A 21,213-nucleotide genomic window follows, 5' to 3' on the forward strand; every position below is an offset into this window, starting at 1 on the left:
ATTATTTTTGAAATCCCGAAGATCCCGGGATACCCGTGCCAAAAAATACTGTTTCATTTCCGGTTCGCAAACAGTGTAATTTTTCTTACAAAAGTTATTTGTTTTGAACGCGAAACCCAACTTAGGTTATAAATAAATTCATATCATATTTTTATACCTACCATCTGACATGATATTTTTTCCAAGTTCGTTTATTTGGTAGGCTCAGGTATGTATACGGAGCCAAGGTTCTTTGGGATGCACAATCGATATCATCTTATTATTAAATTAGTAAGAGAGGAACAGACATGAAAATATGGGAGATAGTTAATAGATTCTATATTATTATATTAGATTCCCCTATACCACTCAATGGAAGGCCACTGACTGATAATTTTTCCAGCAGCTACAGCTCTCTTTTAATTAAACGACAAGTATCTACAGTACAAGATCAGCTAGATCTATTTGGCGCCTGCTTCCCACCCATCTCCCGTCTACAGCGAGATTGTGTATAATAGCCGATTTTCGCCTTGCTAATCTCCTCGCGTCGCCCAACATTGATTCAGTCTTCCTGAGCTTCTTGCCTCCAGAACATTTCTTGATCCAATTCAAGTCCTTCCAATCGACGTTCGTACAACAAACTTTCCAGCACAGGCGCAGTACAAGTGATCCGACCCCGATGCTCTGCCTAATTTGTTTGGTTCTTGCTGCTGACGATGCCACGAGACTTATGCGCCCGACCCATGGATCCCGGACTGCGATTACGTTTCTGTAGATAATCCATCGACACTATGTTTAAGATCCGAAATCTACCTGGACCATAATCTGTTCCAGGGTTGTTAATCGTTATCGAGTACTCGTTGTTTTATCGATAATTATCGATCACCGAATTTACCAGTCATTAAATTTCTTACAGAGTCTTAGTTTTCCATAGTAAATAATCTGAGAATATTTTTAATGTCTTAACTGCTTAATTTAGTATGATTCACAAAACTTCTATTTTGAAGATGCAAACACCCAGTTAAACGATTATTTTATGACCAACAGTGAGGACAAAATTCGTCAGTCTAACTGAATCATACTGAATAGGGGACGAGGTTAATTCAAAAGTGTATCGCGTCGATCAAAATCAACTCTAGTCAACAGACTGCACTCAATTTGCCAAATTCTCGGCAATTCTCTCTCTTTTTCGAAAGAATCGATTCAAATTAGAATTGAATTGAGTTCCAATTTGAACTCTGTATTATCTGGCCTTTTTAAAATATGAACTTTACTCCTGAATATTGAATAAAATCGTTTTTTTTTAATCAAAAAATAAGTTTTCTAAGGAAACATCGAAAAATCCCGGGACAACGAAAATGGCCGGGAAATGGAAACTCTAGGTCGATGTCGTCCGCAAAGCCCAGGATCATATGCGACCGTGTGTTGAACGAACGGCACCCTCTGCAAGCCTAGAACTGCAAGAACTCCTAATAGCGCCTTCGAGTGCAATGTTGAACAATACATTCGAAAGTGCATCACCCTGCTCCAATCCGTCTAAGGTCACAAACGAGGTTGACACTTCGTCTGCAATCCGAATACTTGATTTCGAGCCATCCAGCGTTGCACGTATCAGTCTAATCAGTTTCGCCGGAAAACCATGTTCGGACATTATCTTCCATAGCTCATTTCTCTTCACTGAATCGCTGCATTGAAAACAATGAACAAATGATGAGTCTGCAAGTTGTACTCCCGGAATTTATCAAGGATTATCCGCAGGCTAAACATCTGATCCGTCGTTGGTCGCCCCTCACGAAAACCTGCCTGATATTCGCCGACGAAGGTCTCCTCAAGCGGTCTCAGTCTGTTAAACAGGATACGCGACAGGATTTTGTACGCCGAGTTCAGAAGGGTGATCCCTTTGTAATTGGCACACTCTAGTCTGTGCCCTTTCTTATAGATTGGACATATGAGGCCATCCAACCAGCCGGCAGGCAGGTCTTCATCCTCCCATATTTTCTGGATAATGTGGTGGATTGATTGATGCAGCTGCTAACTTCCGAGTTTAAGAAGCTCGACCAGGATCTCGTCCTTCCCACCAGCTTTACTGTTTTCAACTCGTTTATAGTTGCGTAAAACCTCCGCATATCGTTTCTATCCATGTTCTCCTGCGCTTCAGCTATCACATTCTCTCCGTGTCGCCTTTTTTTCTGCGGTGGATTCGTTTCTCTTCTGCCCTTGCTACACTGTACCGTTCTCTGTTGGAACGGGTACGCGCCACTAGCATTCGACTCGTAGCAACATTTTTCTCGTCCGTCACTCGCTGGCACTCCTCAAACCAACCATTTCGTTGTCTAACACTTCCTGCGCTGTTGTAGTCACAGCTTCATGGATATTTCCCACAATCTGTTGACGTCGCCAGATCCGGTGGCATCTCCTATCTGCTCGTCCAGCTTCTGGTGGTACTGTTCAACAACTCCTTCAACTGACAAGCGTTGGATATTGAAACGCATGTAAACGTGAATAAAATATTTAAAATGCGCATAATAACCAAAGCTTTAAGTTGAGAATTTTTCGCGGGTGTCATTTTTGTAATTTTTTTGCTTTGAATTCCTTTTAGCTAATTAGTTGGTTGTCCCTAAAGAGGCTTTTCCATAATAATATTGCTGTTGAGCTGGTGATTTTCCTCACGGTTTATCGCGGCATTGTCGAAAGAGTTGTGGCAGCGGGTTGTTAAGTGAAAGTGCCACAAAAGCGAAAGAAGGGATGTGTATTGGAGCCTTGAATTACATCTTTCTGAAGTGTTGTGAACCGGACAAATTGAAATTACTTCCACAAGACAAGATGCAGAATAGGAAATACAAAAATCAAGCTGCAAGCGAGTGTAGATTCCTGTTTTGGGCTTAGGTGTTAAAAAGCTAAGTGAAATATTTATTTGCTTATTTTTGTCTTTAGTATGTTGCATAATGTATAATTCCACTGTGAACATTCTTTATGAGTCTATCCAGCTTTCCACGCTCGGTAATGGCGACTTGTCGGAGTGTAGGGGTCAATTGTTCACTGTGCTGTTTGACACTAGCTGGAGGAAAGCCTACTGGGGTTCCTGGGTGAGGGGAAGGGAAAAAAGGACTTTTCGACTGTGAGTTTTCCTCCAGCTGGTGTCAAACAGTGCAGCGACCGATTGATTTTTGCACACCGACGGGCCGCCATTGCCGAGCGTGGAAGGCTGGATATTCTATAACTTTACAACGGTTACAGTAAAGCAGATCCTGTCATACAAATTCATTATTGTGAAGTACCACGTTGGAACTTTTATCAACTATCTAAGCAAAATATACTACATTGTGTTTGTGTACAAATTTTCTTTAATTTTCAGGCAAAATGAATAAGATAAAACTCATTAATTTTTTTTTTAATATATTGATTTTTCTCAAAATTTCATCTCTTTTAGGCATCTTTGGTGTGTCTTATATTCTTACTATTTTAACATGGAAGGCGATCGCTTATCGATATCCTGCTTTTTCCGACAGAGAATAAACGAGAAATAGTCGTTTTATCACAGCTTGTCTGCTATAGTCAATTGAGAACTGCTCCCTTCTTCATCTCATGGTAACGAATTCATCTTATTAAAAAAAAAGAATGAAACATCAATTTTGTCGGAATTTTTTGTGCAAGTATGTGCAAGTAAGTGTGCATAGTCTTATATTACGAAAGGTGATCAAATATTAAAGAATAAGAAGTTTTTTTGGATGATCTGCCTTGATCGCAACAGTCCTGGTAGCAACAAAATCGCGAAATAAACTCTTTACTATCCTTCCATACCAGGCCATGCACGTCCTTTCTCCATGTTATAATACATATAATTGGGAATCCTCACAGAAAAAGTTGTTAATAATCCGACTCTGGATGGAGTTTTGCTGATGGTTTTTTTTTTCATTGTTAAAAAAAGTGAAAATATGTTTCTTGTCCAGTCGTGGTTCTCCAGTAACCGAATCGCCGGTCATCGTAACTTAAAAGTTTTGCTTTGTGTGGAAAGCAAAACAATTGGCCGGTCACCGAAATTTTGTTCTGCATTGTGCGGGTGAGTACAGAAAGAGAAAATTTAGTTCGCATCCAGCTGTTTAGTGCGGTCGAAAATTGAAATAATCAGCGTTCGCTCGATTTTTTCGTTTTAAATCAAACTACACGTTACGCACGGCAGACCGTTTACCAAAACGAACGAACATCCCAGTGATTTCTCGTGGAAGTGCAGATGACTCGTCGGTTTCTATCAAAGCGAGTATCACGTCAACAATTTCCTACCTATTCCTTAATTGATTTGCATTCGGACACGGCCGGCGCTGGTATTGCTTATTTTGGGTCACCAGTTCTTACACATTGAAGGTGATATTAGTCCCAAACTTCATCTGTTGGTTCTCTGTGTAATTACAGCTGACCTGGTAATAACGGAGTAGCAACCGTGGGCGGTCAATCATGCTCATGCATAATAAACTGAGTATGTTTTGAATAGTCACGCGATGTTTGTCAAAATTTGAGTCGAAGTTGCTTCGTGAAGGCTCTTATAACCCATCCCATAGATCGCACCGCATACCAAAGTGAATCCAGATAAATTATTCTTTGTAACTAGCACAATGTCCTATTCCAAGACAATCGTACAAATACAGAGATATACTTGATCTATAGTAGCAACAAGATTCGGACTAACAATCCCTCTCTTCCTATATCGATCGCCGATCTTGACTGAAAATATTTGAGCTTCCGAAACGTATTCATTTAGAATATACTCACTCGGGGAATCGCCGAGTTTAATTTCCAATTTGGTATAAAGGATCAATCACGACAGCAAACTTAAATACAACCGACCGCACGCATGACTTACTACGATCCTCCTGTTGGCTTGCTGTGCTGCTTTCCATAGTTCAAAATGTTTCTGCGCGAGCGTAAGTTCAAAGGTGCATACGATAGAAGCAGTTTTACTGTGGGGTAGATTTTTGTTCATTTATTTGATACCGTCTTAAATATTCATACATATATAAAGTCTTAAGATGGTATTATCCTATTTCTTAAAGTCTACTTTCAAAAACACATGCTGAACACTGCAAAAGCTTATTTTAGCACAAACAGCACTTTTACCGCGAAAACACGAAAACAAAAACCGAATCATCTAAGCTCCATTGTTTTTAGTTGGAGCACATAATAGCTTTTTCTTCTATTACAGCTTGAATAAATTGAGCTAATCGGTTATTCAAACCTAGAAATAATTTCAATTAAGTTTAGTCGTTGAAACAGCCCACTTCAAAGCATACGCATCGATTTCCGTAACCTAATTTATAACAATGAGCATTTTTCTATGTCAATCGCCACATGTGCCGCGTCGTACGACTGTTGCTTGATTGATGACCTAAATATCCATTGCTGGAATCTGCCCTGGGATGCATACTGCCGTATCGCAAACTCGGATGGCCCGAGGCCCAGCCGGCTCGGGTGCACAAATGTACCCGACAAATAAATCAAATTATCCAACCCGGCCGCAAACAAGTTCGGCCGGCAGCTAGTTGTACTAGACCAAAGGTGCCACCGGTCGGCAAACCAGCCGACAGTGCCTCTTGACATTTCACGGGAAAACCACCGGAACACCGCACGCCAGCTGCTGTAACACTTTCCGGGGTCATTTCCTGCCTCTGCTGGTTGCGACGCTCGCTCACACCGACCCATCGACCTAGTCAGCATAATTCATCATCATTCAATATTCATCGAATGTCATGCCCCAGCGTATCAAATTTGTATTAAATATTCAAATCATAATATTATGATACGATAACGAGATGAACAAACAGGCGCCGCCAGGAGATGAATGAGATCGGAAAGTCGAAAAATGTGAGTAAGAGATTTCTGTGTCGAGCGCTTCCGGTTTTCCGCATTGTTGGAGCTAGGCGTGAATGCTTGAGATTTGTATGCTAAACACCCAGCATTTTTAGAATACATTAGACATATAGAAACGTTTCTGCCGAAACAGCGAATTCAGTGTTGCAAATATCATACCTAGATTTTAATCTTTGAACTATTTAGTGAGAGCAAACTTGAAGCAGAATTGTATGATGAATTGCAGGTAGCTTTTAGTGAAGGTCGATTAACGACGGATCAGATGTCTAGCCTGTGAATAATCCTTGACTAAATGCAGAGTACAATTTGCATGTTCATCATCTACTCAACCATTTTTAAAGTAGCGTTAAAGTAAATGCCCAAAAGTGGACCCCCTAGTAGCGAGATTTTGCTCTTCCTGGCATAAGGAGTGGACATTTTCAAATTATAAATTTTACGTGATATCAAATATCAAGCTCTGCATCTCCTCTTCACGATACATACAAAAAACACTCAAATACTCGACGTTATTCGTTGAAATTAACATTACAAAGTCTTGAGGTGAACCGGTCAAGGGCCGAAAACCTCATTAATAAAGACAATAAAAAAAAACATTTTGAAGTCTGACTGAATTCTCCCTATAGTAGACCCCCTGGGGGTCCATATTATGATAATAATATGCACTTCATTTGATTTTTATGTTCCGTATCGGGACGTTATTCTTCCCTATTATGGACCCCCAAATAAACCTATCCTTACGTTCCATATAAGTAAAAAAATGATTTGCATGGGAAAAATCTTACATGGGGGAAAGAGGGGGTGAAAAGCCCAGAAAAATGCTTACGTAATTAGTGCACAGCCCCTCAAAATTCTTTGTCGCGTCGTGACACACCGTGCCTTCACTGTATCCCTCCTAGGACGACCACCAAATGCCGTTGACAGCTCCTGCTTTAACAATCTTCTTCTTCATTGGCATAACGTCCACCACTGGGACATTGCCGCCACGTAGCTTAGTGTTCATTAAACACTTCCACAGTTATTTACTGCGACGTTTCTAAGCCAAGTTACCATTTCTGCATTTGAAACAATATCCAACTCGAAAATTTTCTAGACCGGACCGGGAATCGAACCCAGTATGGTCTTGCTTATTTTTTTTCTATAGAGGGATGAAGGCAAATCTGCAAACAGACAACTGAAAACTCAGGGTGTGGGAATGGCAAAAGGCCGACCCACTAAACCCACCCAAGTAACAGAAGGTTGCTGGGGTTACCCTCTCTTCTAATGCCCAGATCCCTCCGGAACTACCTTCCAGTAATACTTCTGGAGGATAGGCAGTACTAAGCGTACTCATCCCAAAACAGCATGTCTGAGCCGTTTTGGGAGGAGTACGCTTAGTACTGCCTATCCTCCAGAAGTAATACTGGAAGTGTGGTCTTGCTTGTAGCCGCGCATCTGACCACATGGCTAAGGAGGGCCTCCAGCTTTAACGATGGGCTTTTCTATTATAAGCCACCGGGGTTTAGACTGGCTTCGTGGCGAATGCTTCTTCTTTGTTCCAGTTTGCGTTGGTAATGGTTGCAGCGGCACTATCAGCAACGGTTGCGGTCGTCGGAGGTGGTTGCTGCAGAACATTCATTCGCAACGATGGCGATGATAGCCGATCAAAAGATGGTTCATACTGAGATTTTGAAGTAAAGCACCAATGTACTAAAGACAAACAAAGTAAAATTACAAATCTAGACCAACACTTCCAAAATGTATTCTTTGCGGTTCCTTGTCTACGTACATAAGGCTATTGGGCTCACCTTTGAGTTTTTATTACAGTGAACTCTCCCTAACTCGATATCTTCCCTTACTCTACTTGCTTACTCAACTTACTCAAAGTCTCTTGAACTTTGCATACTGCGTTAAGTGAGAGTTCTCACTAAGAATTGAGAAGTGAAAAGTAAGAAGTGATAAATTAGTGAGGTTTGAACTGTAAAGTGAGAAGTAAACAAATAAAAATGTGAAGTGAAAAGTAAGAAGTGAAAAGTGTCAAATTCGAAGTGAGAAAAGAAAAGTAAAATGTGAGAAGTGAGAAGTTTGAAGTAAGAAATAAGCGAGAAGTGCGAAGTGAGAAGTGAGTTGTGGGAAGTGAGAAGTGGAAAGTTTAGCTAACTTTTAACTATTCGGCCAAATGGCATTCCGCGCTATGGCATTCTGTCAAATGATCATTAACCATATTTCTATTTGTTATACATTTCTACAGGGCCCTCCTCAGCCGTGCGGTAATACGTGCGACTACAAAGCAAGACCATGCTGAGGGTGGCTGGGTCCGATTCCCGGTGCCGGTCTAGGCAATTTTCGGATTGGAAATTGTCTCGCCTTCTTTGGGCATAAAAGTATCATCGTGTTAGCCTCATAATATACAAATGCAAACATGGTAACCTGGCTTAGAAACCTCGCAGTTAATAACTGTGGATGTGCTTAATGAACTGCAAGGCAGCTCTGTCCCAGTGTGGGAATGTAATGTCAATAAGAAGAAGAAGATACATTTCTACATGTTAGAAGTGTAAAGTAAGAATTGAGAAGTAAGAGGTGAGAAGTTAGAAGTAATAAATTTGAGAAGGGAGAACTGCGTAAAGTGACAAGGAAGTAATGAGAAGGGATAAGAAAGAAGTGAGAAATTGAAAATGAGAAATGCGAAGTGAGAATTAAAAAGTCAGAAGTGAGAAGTGAGGAGCGAGAAATGCAAGGTGAATGGTGCGAAGTGAGAAGTGCAAAGTGAGTTGTGAAAAGTGAGAAGTGAAAAGAGAGAAGAGTGAAGTGAGAACTGAGAAGTAAGAGGACTTAGAAGTTGTTTCCGTTTACGTTAACAAAACGTAAAAACTACCCAACAGGATATTGCACTACTACCCAAAATACTCCCCTCGTAAAATCTTCCCAATCCTATTCACTTCCTACCGAAAATAAATCATCGAGGGCAATACCACATCCGGGCGAAAAAAAAAGAAGAGGAGAGACGAAAGAGAGGAACTGGAGAGGAGAGAGTTTGGAACGGATAATAGATGACAGTCGTGGGAAGTTTTTATACAAAGCAAGACGTAGAAATCGAAAAAGCCAAGCGAAAAAATCTTGACACGCGGTAGCCCATTGTAGATGGGATAGTGAATTCTGGCCACTAGAACACGTTTTCGGAAGGATTCCTATTAAACTCCAGCTGGTCAAGCCAGAGTACCAAATTGTGACTACAGCGGCCGCTCTCTACAACCCGTAAGGACGTATACCGACGAACCCAGCAGCTCGTGCCAGCCGCAGCCGTACGTTTCGGCCATTCGGCCGTCAGTTCAAGCCTCAGCAGGACAATCGTGTGGCCATTCGCGGCATTCCAAGCAAGCCGGAACTATTTCTTCCGGCCACTCTGGTCGTCCGATCACGACGCAGGCGTGCGGATATTCCGTCGAAGCCGGCCAGGACATTCTCGAGAGCATTCAGAGAGCATGCATGTCTATTTGGATTTTTTTAATTGTTTTTGGCCCGCTTCGATTTACCAGTGAGTCACCTAAGCAGGAAAGAGACGACCCTGAGAATTTGGTTGAGCTAGCGTGGAACGTGTGAACGTCACGGAGAGTTACAAAGTGAGAAGAAAAAGCGAGATGAAAATTTAAAAAAAATATTAACTTAATCTTTATTGCTTCTAATCATTCCTTCTCCTTCCTTCCTGCCTTCCTCGAGAAGTTCGAAGTGAAAAATGTATGAAGTGAGAACTGCGAATTGAGAAGTGAAAGGTAAAAAGAAGAAAAAGTGAGAAGTAAGAAGCGAGAAATGAAAAGTAAGAAGTGAAGTGAAAGTAAGTGTCAAATTCGAAGTGAGAAATGTGAAGTGAGAAATGAAAAGTGTGAAAAGAAAAATAAATTGTGAGAAGTGAGTAGATTGTAGGTTAAATTGTTTTTTTTTTCAATTTTTTGTTCTTTCTCATCATTTCTTCTCCTTACTTCCTGCCGTCCTTGAAAAGTTAGAAGTGATATATTTGTGGAGTGAGAATTGCGAATTGAGAAGTGAGAAGTAAATAGTCATTTCTCACTTCTCAATTCGCACTTTTCACTATTCGTTTTGAACATTTCACTTCCCACTTCACTTAATAAGAAAATAAATGGTTAAAAGGTTAAAGGTTAAGTAGGTCCAAGTAGGAAACGAAATACGTATCTGTTTGTTGATACATAAAAAGTGAATAGTGGAAGTAAATGGAAGAATAATAGTCTTTTAACCTTGTAGCATTTCCCCTAAGACGCTCTAAAATAATTAATAATCTAAAATAATAAAATAATCAATAATTAATCAAGAAAAATAAATTTTAACTATTCGGCCAAACGGCATTCCGCGCTTTGGCATTCTGTCAAACAATCCTAAACCATATTTCTAAATTGTTATGAAAAGTGTGTGATATTTTGGAAGAAAAATATAAATGTGTTCTCTTTCTCGATACCTCAGGAATTCAATGGTCCTTTCCATATCAAGTAAAAGAGAGTTTACCACCTAATTTATGTGAAAAGTGAAAAATGAGAAGTGATAAGTGAGAAGTGAGAAGTAAGAAGTGAGAAGTGAAAAGTAAGAAGTGAGAAGTGACAAATTTGACGTGAAAATTGTGAAGTGAGACAAAAAAGCGAAAAGAAGTGTGAAGTAAGAATTGAGAAGTGAGAGGTGAGAAGTTAGAAGTGATAAATTTGAGAAGTGAGAATTGCGAAGCAAGAAATAAAAAGTTTAAATGTGAGAAAAGAAAAGCGAGAAGGGTAAAGTGAGAAAGGAGGAGTAAGAAATCAGAAGGGAGAAGTGAGAAGTGAGGAGCGAGAAATGCAAGGGGGATGGCGAGAGGTGAGGAGTGCAAAGTGAGTTGTGAGAAATGCCCAACTCGATGGTCTCTTCAATATCGAGTAATGGAGAATTCCTCCCGTAAAGCTGGTAGATAACTTTTACGTAGTGTTTTACGGTGTAAGATCTACCAAACCGAGCCCTAGCTTAATCCACTTTTCAAGCTAGGGCAATAAGTTGTGTTGTTTCAAGGATTTATCGTATTTAGTCCTCTCTACAAATTGCACTTTTAGAATTGTAACAAAATTAACTTTACTCTGCACATGGTTGAAAGACTCAAATTCCTCTCGTTTTAGGCTAAATTGAATGCAGCGGAAACAGATTTTCTAGTAATTAGTTATAAAACCAGGGCCCATTGACCTAGGCTGAAATAACTGTTGGAAAAAGTTCGAGTTAGGGTTCTATGGATGTACTAACTCTTCATGAACTGGTAAGCAATGGTAGTTCGAGGAACAGAAGAATTCTTGTTACTGAACAACTTCTCTAAATTGAAATGGTCTTGTAGATAGAGCTAAATCCCGGGTTTGTAGTCTTACTGGTGATATCCTAGAAGCAAGACAAGGATGTGGCTAGGGCTCCGATGCATGGCCAATTAACAGTATTACTGTTCTGTTTTCTCAAGGAAAGATTTGATAAGGGGCACGCCTTCAATGAGATTGCTCTCTGTTGGTCTAAATAGCGGGACCGTATCATGTACTCTTGAGAAAACAAAACAAGAACTGTATCGAAACCGATACTTCATTGCTTCTCAACAGTAATGGAGTAATTCGACATGCACTTAAACACTAAGGATACGGGGAATGCTACAATAGATCTAATAACTCGTTGCAGTGGCACACCCGAACAGGAAGAATTCAAGGGAGGATTCACCGCCTTATGGTACCATGTGTACAATATTTACTAATTTTTCTTCATTTTGCTAAGCTAAGTGACCCATAAGTCAAACACCCGACATGAAATACAAAAATGTATGTACCAAAATGTACTCTGAAAATAAAAATGAACAAAACAAAAAAGGGCATATGAATTTGGAAGCGACTGTGTTTATATTAAGATATAATTTTGGGACCTAGTAGTTATGCTGTTATACAAGAAAGACTCAATCAAAGTTATTTGCCTGTTTTTCGTGTATTGAGCATCTGACATGGACATTTATAATAATGTCTCAAAACACCATGCGCATATGCACAGTATGTGAAAGATTCAACTCGAAAAATGTATTGGGGGTAATCACTTTTCTTCGATATAAAGTAGGTAAGCATTTTCTTTCGATATGAAACTGTTATCGTCACTGATCAAAATCTAAAAATAAATTCAGAAGCGACGAAGCTGTCAGCTTCAACGTTTCAATACTACATTCGGAAACAAATGCTCATGAAACGGAAAAATAATTATCAGCAGGTCCTCCCCTATCCTCTATCCAGTAACAAAATGCTCCTAATGCCAGCGCTCTTCTACGCCTTCGTGAGATCCAGAGGCAGCTCGCTGCTCAGGTGGAAAATAGGCTGAATTTGAAATTCCCACATGCCTACAGCCTCGGGGCAGGTGAATTGACTATAGCCGAATCTATATGCATGCAGCACGATAGCACAGCCAGTGCCTATGCACTCAAAAAAGGACAAAAGCAACACTGGGGGAAAATCGATTCGAGTCTCGGTCACCGGTAGAAAAATGCAGTGCACGGGCCCAAACAAAACATGTCCTGCACTTTCATTCCCGATGGTGAAGTGGCAGAAAAAGGTATGAATAGATTATTTCGATTTTATAAATAAATTGCCTCTCATTGAAGTGCCGGTTGAATTGCTTCGTGCCGTATCGGGGATGCTGTGCGCTTCTGATCCAATGCAGCACCACCTACGCCAGTAATACGGACAACAATTTGTTCGTGACGGCAGAAGTCTGCATCGCTATCGTCAGCTGTCGGTGAGTTTCGGCTTGGATCCACTTTCGTGCACAGTTCGTCGCTGCTTCGGGTCCAACGGGGAAATCAAGGACCCGAATGCAATTCAGCAGTTCAGCGGACTGTGCTGTTCGGCAACTTCCGGCTCCAACTGTGGGGGCCGGTTATCGGGCTAATGTAAAAGGAAAAACAAACTGGAACCATTCAGGCTGCAGCCGGCACCAGCATACTGGATGATAACAGAGCTGTGAAAGCTGGTGCTGGGTGTAACGAAGGGCGCATGTGCACAGAACCCTTCCCACGATGTGGTTGGGCATGGGTGGAGGCACACGGAAAGTGGCCTCCTCCTGGAGAATTGCAACGAACTTCAGCCATGTGGGTGCGCGGAAATGAATAGCACTGGTGATTTGGGTAAATTGGTTTGCAAAAATATTCGGCTAGGTGGATTTCAATATATTTTTTTCAATATCGTGATAATAAGACCCAGAACCTCTGTAAAGAATAATCTAAATAATTCAAATGGAACGATAATTTTGTGTTGATCTGAAATATAATGAAAATTATTTTTAAATATTTTGGTAAAAATCGGCTACTCGCTCTCCATTTAGTAAAACGAGTAAGTTATTTACCCAACGTTTCAAAACTGGGATTCACTTGTCATAAGACGAGTTTGTACAATCCCATTTAATTCCACCACTTAATTGTATCTTGGCAGATACGTATTTCGACCTCAACAGTAAGGCGGTCTTCAGTGTCTCGTACTTGACTCGACTTCGAGTCATTCGAGGATCTAAATGGGATTGTACAAACTCGTCTTATGACAAGTGAAGACATTCCACTAAAAAGCTCAAAATAATTTTCTTAACAAAATAGATCATAAACATTATAGAACACTAGTCGACCCGGCAGACGTTGTCCTGCATAGTAGGCGAGAATGTGCATTCCGAACTGCCCATGCAAAGTTCGCATAGGAATCACAATTTTAGTTATTCACGGTTTGCTCAACTTTACTCGTAATTTTTCCATTAGGAAATATCATATAAACCCGTCGGAAACTATAACGAATGTTTCTGCTGAAGAAATGAAAAAAATCCATCCAGCCGTTTTCGAGTTATGCGGATACGAACACAGACCATTTCATTTTTATATATAAGAGAAGAAGATTACTTGACATTACAGATACTTAGTTGCTCCATTTTCTTACTATAATAGTCGAGCCATGTTAGAGACATTAAAGGCGGCCTCACAAAATTCTGCGGATACCTTTTTTTTGTGTTGACCCATCGTTCGTGTTCAGAAGATTGCCACCCCTCCCTCACTTTTGTTCTCTGGAGCGGACGTCTCGTCCTGACAGAAACACCTTGAGTTTCAACCTATATAGGTCCTCCGGAATCTTTTGGTTCTACTTCAGAAGTTAGGCTGGTCATTCTTTCAGCACCTCTCCTAAGTTGACGAACTTTGATCCTTCTCTATCTGGTTGGCGTCGTTCCACTTGAGCGCTTCGTGGACTATTTTCTGAGCCCTGTGCCTCTCTTCCCGCTTTTTTTGGGTTCTTCTATCCCGAAGAGCCATGGAGAGCTTCCGCCTCGATCGCGACTACTCGAATAGTCGCCGGCGGCGGATTTATCCTACTCCGATGGAAAGTTTTCTAGCGCTGGAAGCTCTTCCACAACGGATGACTCGCCTCAATGCGTGGCTCAGTCCGATGACCCAAGACCGATACCGGTACGAGCGATGAACTAATCGGAATAGTCCCGTTCGTGGCCCTACCCTATTCCGATAACCAATTTTTCGTCTTCTTGAACCATTCTGCTTTCAGCTCAATCGTTGAGCCATTCACCTTCTGCTTCGATCATCCCTAACATCAGATCTATCCAACTTCAACTACCCGGGAAGTTCCCGTCCAGCAAACACAAGATCGTATATTAAAGCGAAGAAATATACAATGTTGAGGCCATATAAGTACTCTTTGCATGCATTCAAATGGAGGCATGCACCTATATCGTTGTTTTGATCAGAGGTGAGCCAGCCAAGGGCTGAAAACCCCTTCAATAAAGACGATAATAATAATAATAATAATATTTGGGATTTTTATTTTTATTTTTTTTAATTTTTTTTTTTTGACTTGATATGGATTTCAGACAGCAAAAGCAAATTCGAGTTGAAAGCTTACCAATTGCTACAAGGCTTTGAAGCATGAAGGATCGCGGAATTAATTTGAAATCATGAAAATGAAACCGAGCTGGTGATTCGCTTTGTCAATCGTAGTTGAAAACTAAAGTTAGTCTGTAATCTAACATTACGCCAAGATCTTTAACATGATAAACACGTTGTAAAGTAGTTCCTGCAATACTTTAATAGAAAACGGTTTAGGCAGTGCTATGAAAGCTAATTACGTAGCACTTGGAAATGACCAGGACCATCATATTACGCTCACACTCACCTAAATTTCAACCAATTGAGCTGAAACTTTCACCAGAAGTCTATCTCAGCATAAGAATTGTGAATACCAGTTGACCGGTCGATTTTAAGGAACTTTTTGAAGAGTGAACAGGTCTAAATTGGATATGGATATATGGATCCCACAAGAAGGAAAACTACACATTTCAATCATTTCATTTATTCAGACTAAGGCCGAAGTGACCTGTGCGGTATATAAGAGTCTTCTCACGTCGCCAACCACGCAGTCTACGGAGGGTCCGCAAGTCATCTACCATCGGATCGTTGTCGAGAACCATTTTCACCTGGTTATTGTCCGACATTCTGGCTACGTGCCCGGCCCACCGCAGTCGTCCGATTTTCGCGGTGTGAACGATGGATGGTTCTCTCAACAGCTGATGCAACTCGTGGTTCATTCGCTTCCTCCACGTACCGTCCGCCATCTGCACCCCACCATAGATGGTACGCAGCACTTTCCTTTCGAAAACTCCGAGTGCGCGTTGGTCCTCCAGGAGCATCGTCCAGGTCTCGTGTCCGTAGAGGACTACCGGTCTAATGAGCGTTTTGTAGATTGTCAGTTTGGTACGGCGGCGAAATCTATTTGATCGGAGCGTCTTGCGGAGTCCAAAGTACGTACGATTTCCAGCCACTATGCGTCTCCGAATTTCTCTGTTGGTATCATTTTCGGCAGTCACCAGTGAGCCCAAGTACACAAATTCTTCTACCACCTCGATTTCGTCACCACCGATGCAAACTCGAGGGAGGTGGCTCACATTGTCTTCTCTTGAACCTCTTCCTATCATGTATTTCGTCTTCGACGTGTTGATGACTAGTTCGATCCGCTTGGCTTCCCTCTTCAGTCTGATGTAGGCTTCCTCCATCTTCTCAAAGTTACGTGCCATAATATCTATGTCGTCGGCGAAGCCAAATAGCTGGACGGACTTATTGAAAATTGTACCTCTCGTTTTAATCCCTGTTCTTCGCGATCCCCTTCAAAAGCGATGTTGAATAGCAGACACGAAAGACCATCACCTTGCCGTAACCCTCTACGCGTTTCGAAGGGACTCGAGAATGCCCCTGAAACTCGAACTACGCACATCACCCGATCCATCGTCGCCTTGATCAACCGTGTCAGTTTATCCAGAAATCCATGTTCGTGCATTAGCTGCCATAGCTGGTCCTGATCGATTGTATCATATGAGGCTTAAGTCGATGAATAGATGATGTGTGGGCACGTTGTATTCGCGGCATTTCTGCAGTACTTGGCGAATGGCAAACACCTGGTCCGTGGTGGAGCGTTCGCCCATAAAACCCGCCTGGTACTGCCCCACGAACTCCCTTGCAATTGGTGCTAGTCGACGGCATAACATTTGGGAGCGTACCTTGTAGGCGGCGTTCAGCAATGTGATTGCGCGGTAGTTGCTTCTCATAGAACTTTCGTGTGTTAATTGCGCGGTACAGTTCCTCCGTCTCTACACGGTCTCGATCTTCCTGCTGACGCTTTTTCCTCCGGAAAATCGAGTTTTGTCTGTTCCGCGCCTGTTTATATCATGCCTCGTTCGCCCTCGTGCGGTGTTGCAGCAATCTCGCCCATGCTGCATTCTTCTCTTCTACTAACTGCTCACATTCGCCGTCATACCAGTCGTTTCTCTGATCCGGGGGCACCGTGCCAAGTGCAGCGGTTGCGGTGCTACCAATGGCGGATCGAATATCTCTCCAGCCATCTTCAAGAGACGCTGCGCCTAGCTGCTCTTCCGTTGGGAGTGCCACTTCCAGCTGCTGCGAGTATTCTTGGGCTAGTCTACCGTCTTGTAGCCGCCCAATGTTAAGCCGCGGCGTCCGACTACGACGCATGTTGTACACCACCGAGAGTTTTGAGCGCAGGCAACGAGGTAGTGGTCGGATTCAATATTCGCACTGCGGTAAGTGCGGACGTTCGTGATGTCGGAGAAAAATTTACCGTCGATTAGAACGTGGTCGATTTGATTTTCCGTTTCTTGATTAGGAGATTTCCATGTTGCCTTGTGGATATTCTTGTGGGGGAAGAAAGTGCTTCGGACTATCATTCCGCAGGCGGCTGCAAGACCGGTCTATACATTTCCTCCCTTCCTGCCTGAGCGTTCATGTCGCCGATGACAATTTTGACGTCCCGCAGTGGACATCCAAGCGTAGAACGCTTCTTTCTCGTCGTCGGGTCTCCCTTCGTGTGTGCAGTGCACGTTGATGATGCTATAGTTGAAGAATCGGCCTTTTTTCCTTAGCTTGCACATCCTTGTGTTGATTGGCTGCCACCCAATCACGCGTTGGCGCATCTTACCCAGCACTATGAAACCGGTTCCCAGCTCGTTGGCGGTGCCACACCCTAGCAGCACACATGTTTCACACAGATTACTGCAACTCATATGTGACCAGATTAGGTCACAATCACGTTACTGCAACCATTATTGCCTGACTTGTGCTGCTCGGGCAGCTTTGGTAGAAGGTAGCCGCTCGATGCCCGCTTTTCCACACTTTCTGTCCTGTCCAGCAGCTTTCCTGCAGCGCTACGACATCGAAGTTGCGGGAATGTAATTCATCGTAGATTATCCTGTCGCAACCTGCGAAGCCTAGCGACTTGCAGTTCCATGTTCCAAGCTTCCAATCGTGATCCTTTATTCGTCGCCTAGGTCGTTGCCGATTATATCGAGTCGTATTATCTTCAATGTCGTTCGTAATGGTTGTTTTTAAAGGTGGCTTATTGGGCCTGCGCAAACCTCCTGACTCGTCGGAGGGCCGTCGTGTCAGGGCTGTTTAGCGTCCCACCTAACACCAGGACTTGGGCTTGTGCGCTTTGAGCGGCACACGGTCGCTTTGGCGGAGCCTACTTGCGGATACATGCAGCTTTTTATAGAGGTTCAACAGGGCCCACTGTCAAACCCCACCACATCCTAGGCAGGCGCCACAACTCGCAGATGGCCTGGGGAGGGATCGTCAAGCCCTTGGACATAGTCCCTGCTGCCCCTCTGAACGATATGTACAGAGCTAGTTTTGTTCGGGTCTGTAAGCTGCCAGACTTTAGATGGTTACACAAACCGTAGAAAACTCTACTTACAGCCGCAAACTCCGCAACACGCCTTTTCACTTCGCAGCTAACGTCATTACATGTAACGAGTGTACCAAGATATATAAATTCATCGACCACCTCTAATCGTATCCCAGATCTTCGAAATACATTTTCTAGAGCAGTGATTTCCAAAGTACGGCCGTTCAAGCCCGCGAAGGATTTCAGAAAATAAAGTGGCCCGTTGATGATCATTAGATGATACGAAAAGCTTTTCATCATGCTTAGTTTTCTTTTGGAATCTGTCAAATTCACTGTCATCATTATGATGTTGAAGCATACATTACATCGTTTGGCTACACTGTGGTAGTGCTGTTTCTACAAAATCTACAAATTGAACACAGCAACCCATGTAACCCATCAATTTGTTGACATGTCAGTTGAAACAGGTTTGAATTTCCCTCAAAATCGGAAAAGCATCACTAAAATGTCTTAACTTTTTCTCGGCTTTGCATCAGAAGTTGTGATAGTGTCTCCATAATTGAAAACAATGGGATTCGCAACTATAGGATGGAATTACAACAATGGAATTAGAAAATACGGCAACTATTGGAACACTGCACCAATTATTGGAGGTACTATTTTAGGTGGCAATAATGGATGCTGCTGCAATTACAATTTCGGTTGAAATATATTTAATGATTCTTCTTATACACTCTTGAGGTCAGTGAAATTAAATAGCCTTGATGTGAAGCAACAAATAGTGGTGGAACGTGCTTAGTTTCTCCACTTCTTCTTCTATTTCTTATTGCCATTACATCCCCCGCTGGGACTTTGCCGCCTTGCTGCTTAGTGTTCATTCAGCACTTCCTCAATTAATTATCGCGAGGTTTCTAGGCCAAGTTAACATTTTTGCAATCGTATATCATAAGGCTTACACGATGATAAAAGCCCAGGGAAGTCAAGAAAATTTCCAAACCGAAAATTTTCTAAACCGGCACCGGAAATCGAACCCTGCCACTCTCAGCATGGTGCATCTTACCGCAAGGCTAAGGAGGGCCCTAGTTCCTCCACTATTGAGTCTTCATTAAAGCCCTAGTTCCTCCACTATTGAGATTTCATTAAAAATAAATTGATCGGAAATCTAGAAACACGGCAAACAGTGCGGAATGACAATATACTTAATTTATATTCAACAATGCTGGCAACTTGTAATAAGACGAGTGCTGACAAATTCACTTGTCTTTAAAAACATGTTTGTTGTTATTTGACACAACAAGTTATAATCGGTGGCGTCTTGTGATCTCAATTTTTATCTGTTGAATGACACAGAATTGGAAGATTTAGATATTTTGACTGCCCAAATAGTAAATAAAATTTTCACAGACAATTAGCTCATCAAAATCTCTTTATTCCATGCATAAATCTCGCATATTTGAATTCATTGAACAGATAGATTGAGGTTAAAAAATCGTTACTGTTGTGGTTAACAATAAACCTTCAACAAAAGTTTGAAATCTAAGAACGACATATGATCGTTTGGAAAAACAACAAGCTTGAAATATGTTCTGCAAACTATGCTGAAATGATGTGGTTGCAAAACGATTTGTTTCGTGTCGAAACCAGTACAGGTCGGACTCGATTATCCGGAGACTCGATTATCCGGGGTTCGATTATCCGGAATTTTAGACTCGATTATCCGGAGTATTTTTTTCCCCCGCCGACGTTGTGATAAAACGCCTCGTTGCCATTGAGGATCATGTGCAAAACAAGTCAAAATGCTCCATCAGCACTAGACTGGCCCAGGAAACAAAAAGTTGTCTAATTCCACGGGGCACCCCCCAGGATTGTGTCTTTGAGTGAGAAAATCAATCTCTGAAAATTTCAGCTCAATCGCTTGTTGCATAAGCTGGCGCATTTGATTTGAAGTTTGTATGGGGATTTCAGCCAAAATGTATAGGAAAATACACCTCCGTCACTCATTCGAACTGGAAATTGGTTCTGATTGCTCAATTGACCTCAGAATTGCAAAAACGGCAGTTGGTATGCTACAGAACAATTTCACAGAACATTGTATGATGATTAAATGAACTTTTATATGGGTTTCGGCTGATGCGATTCGATCAAAAACCCAAAAATACACAAATCAGCTCCTAATAATTCAGCCGAAAATTATATAAAAGTTCATTTAATCATCATGCAATGTTCTGTGAAATTGTTCTGTAGCATACCAACTGCCGTTTTTGCAATTCTGAGGTCAATTGAGCAATCAGAACCAATTTCCAGTTCGAATGAGTGACGGAGGTGTATTTTCCTATACATTTTGGCTGAAATCCCCATACAAACTTCAAATCAAATGTGCCAGCTTATGCAACAAGCGATAGAGCTGAAATTTTCAGAGATTGATTTTCTCAACCAAAAATACAATTCTGGGGGGTGCCCCGTGGAATTCCACAACATTTTTTTCTCCCCATAGTAATCTGGGCCAGTCTAATCAGCACCCATAATGTCCGTTCAATTGGAGTTTTTCTAAAGGAATTTATCTTGCAGAATATCACCCTTTGAGGAATAATCCATTAATTACGTAACGCAAAATCGCAAATTTCAACGAGAAATCTTCAGCAACAAAAGGAAACACGTTTACCAAGAAGAGATTGAAAGGACCTGTGAATGGTTATTTGATGTGCGGATCATTGCCTAATATTTGATTCAAAAGACCCTTTTTTGTCTCCCTCGGGCACAAAGTGTACCGAAAGGCTATTTGTTCGCTTCAAAAACAAAAATATTCTAGATGTCTCGGAGATTCATAGTATTATATACCGATCATCTGTGGTCGGCAAATTGGGGCCCATTTTTTGGCACTTATCCTTATCCAATTTGCTTGCGACTGGTTGCATTTTGGAAAATCTTATTAAGGTTCCCCCTAACACACGTGACCGAAAAATTGCGACGCGATTTTAACGCCTAATGTTCGCCTTTGAAGCTTTTTTTTTTTTTTTTAAACTTTATTAATGTGTTTTTTTAATTCTAGGATTAAGTTCAACACAGCCTTTGAAGCGATGAAATCACTCTGGTCTGGGGCAGCTTTTATATTGTTTCCTACTGAAAAATGGAATTGACTCAAAAGTTTTCTGTTGAAAATTAACTAGATCAAACTTTGGGTTCA

Source organism: Armigeres subalbatus, chromosome 3 (genome assembly GCF_024139115.2).
Source record: "Armigeres subalbatus isolate Guangzhou_Male chromosome 3, GZ_Asu_2, whole genome shotgun sequence".
In the NCBI taxonomy this organism is placed as follows: domain Eukaryota; kingdom Metazoa; phylum Arthropoda; class Insecta; order Diptera; family Culicidae; genus Armigeres; species Armigeres subalbatus.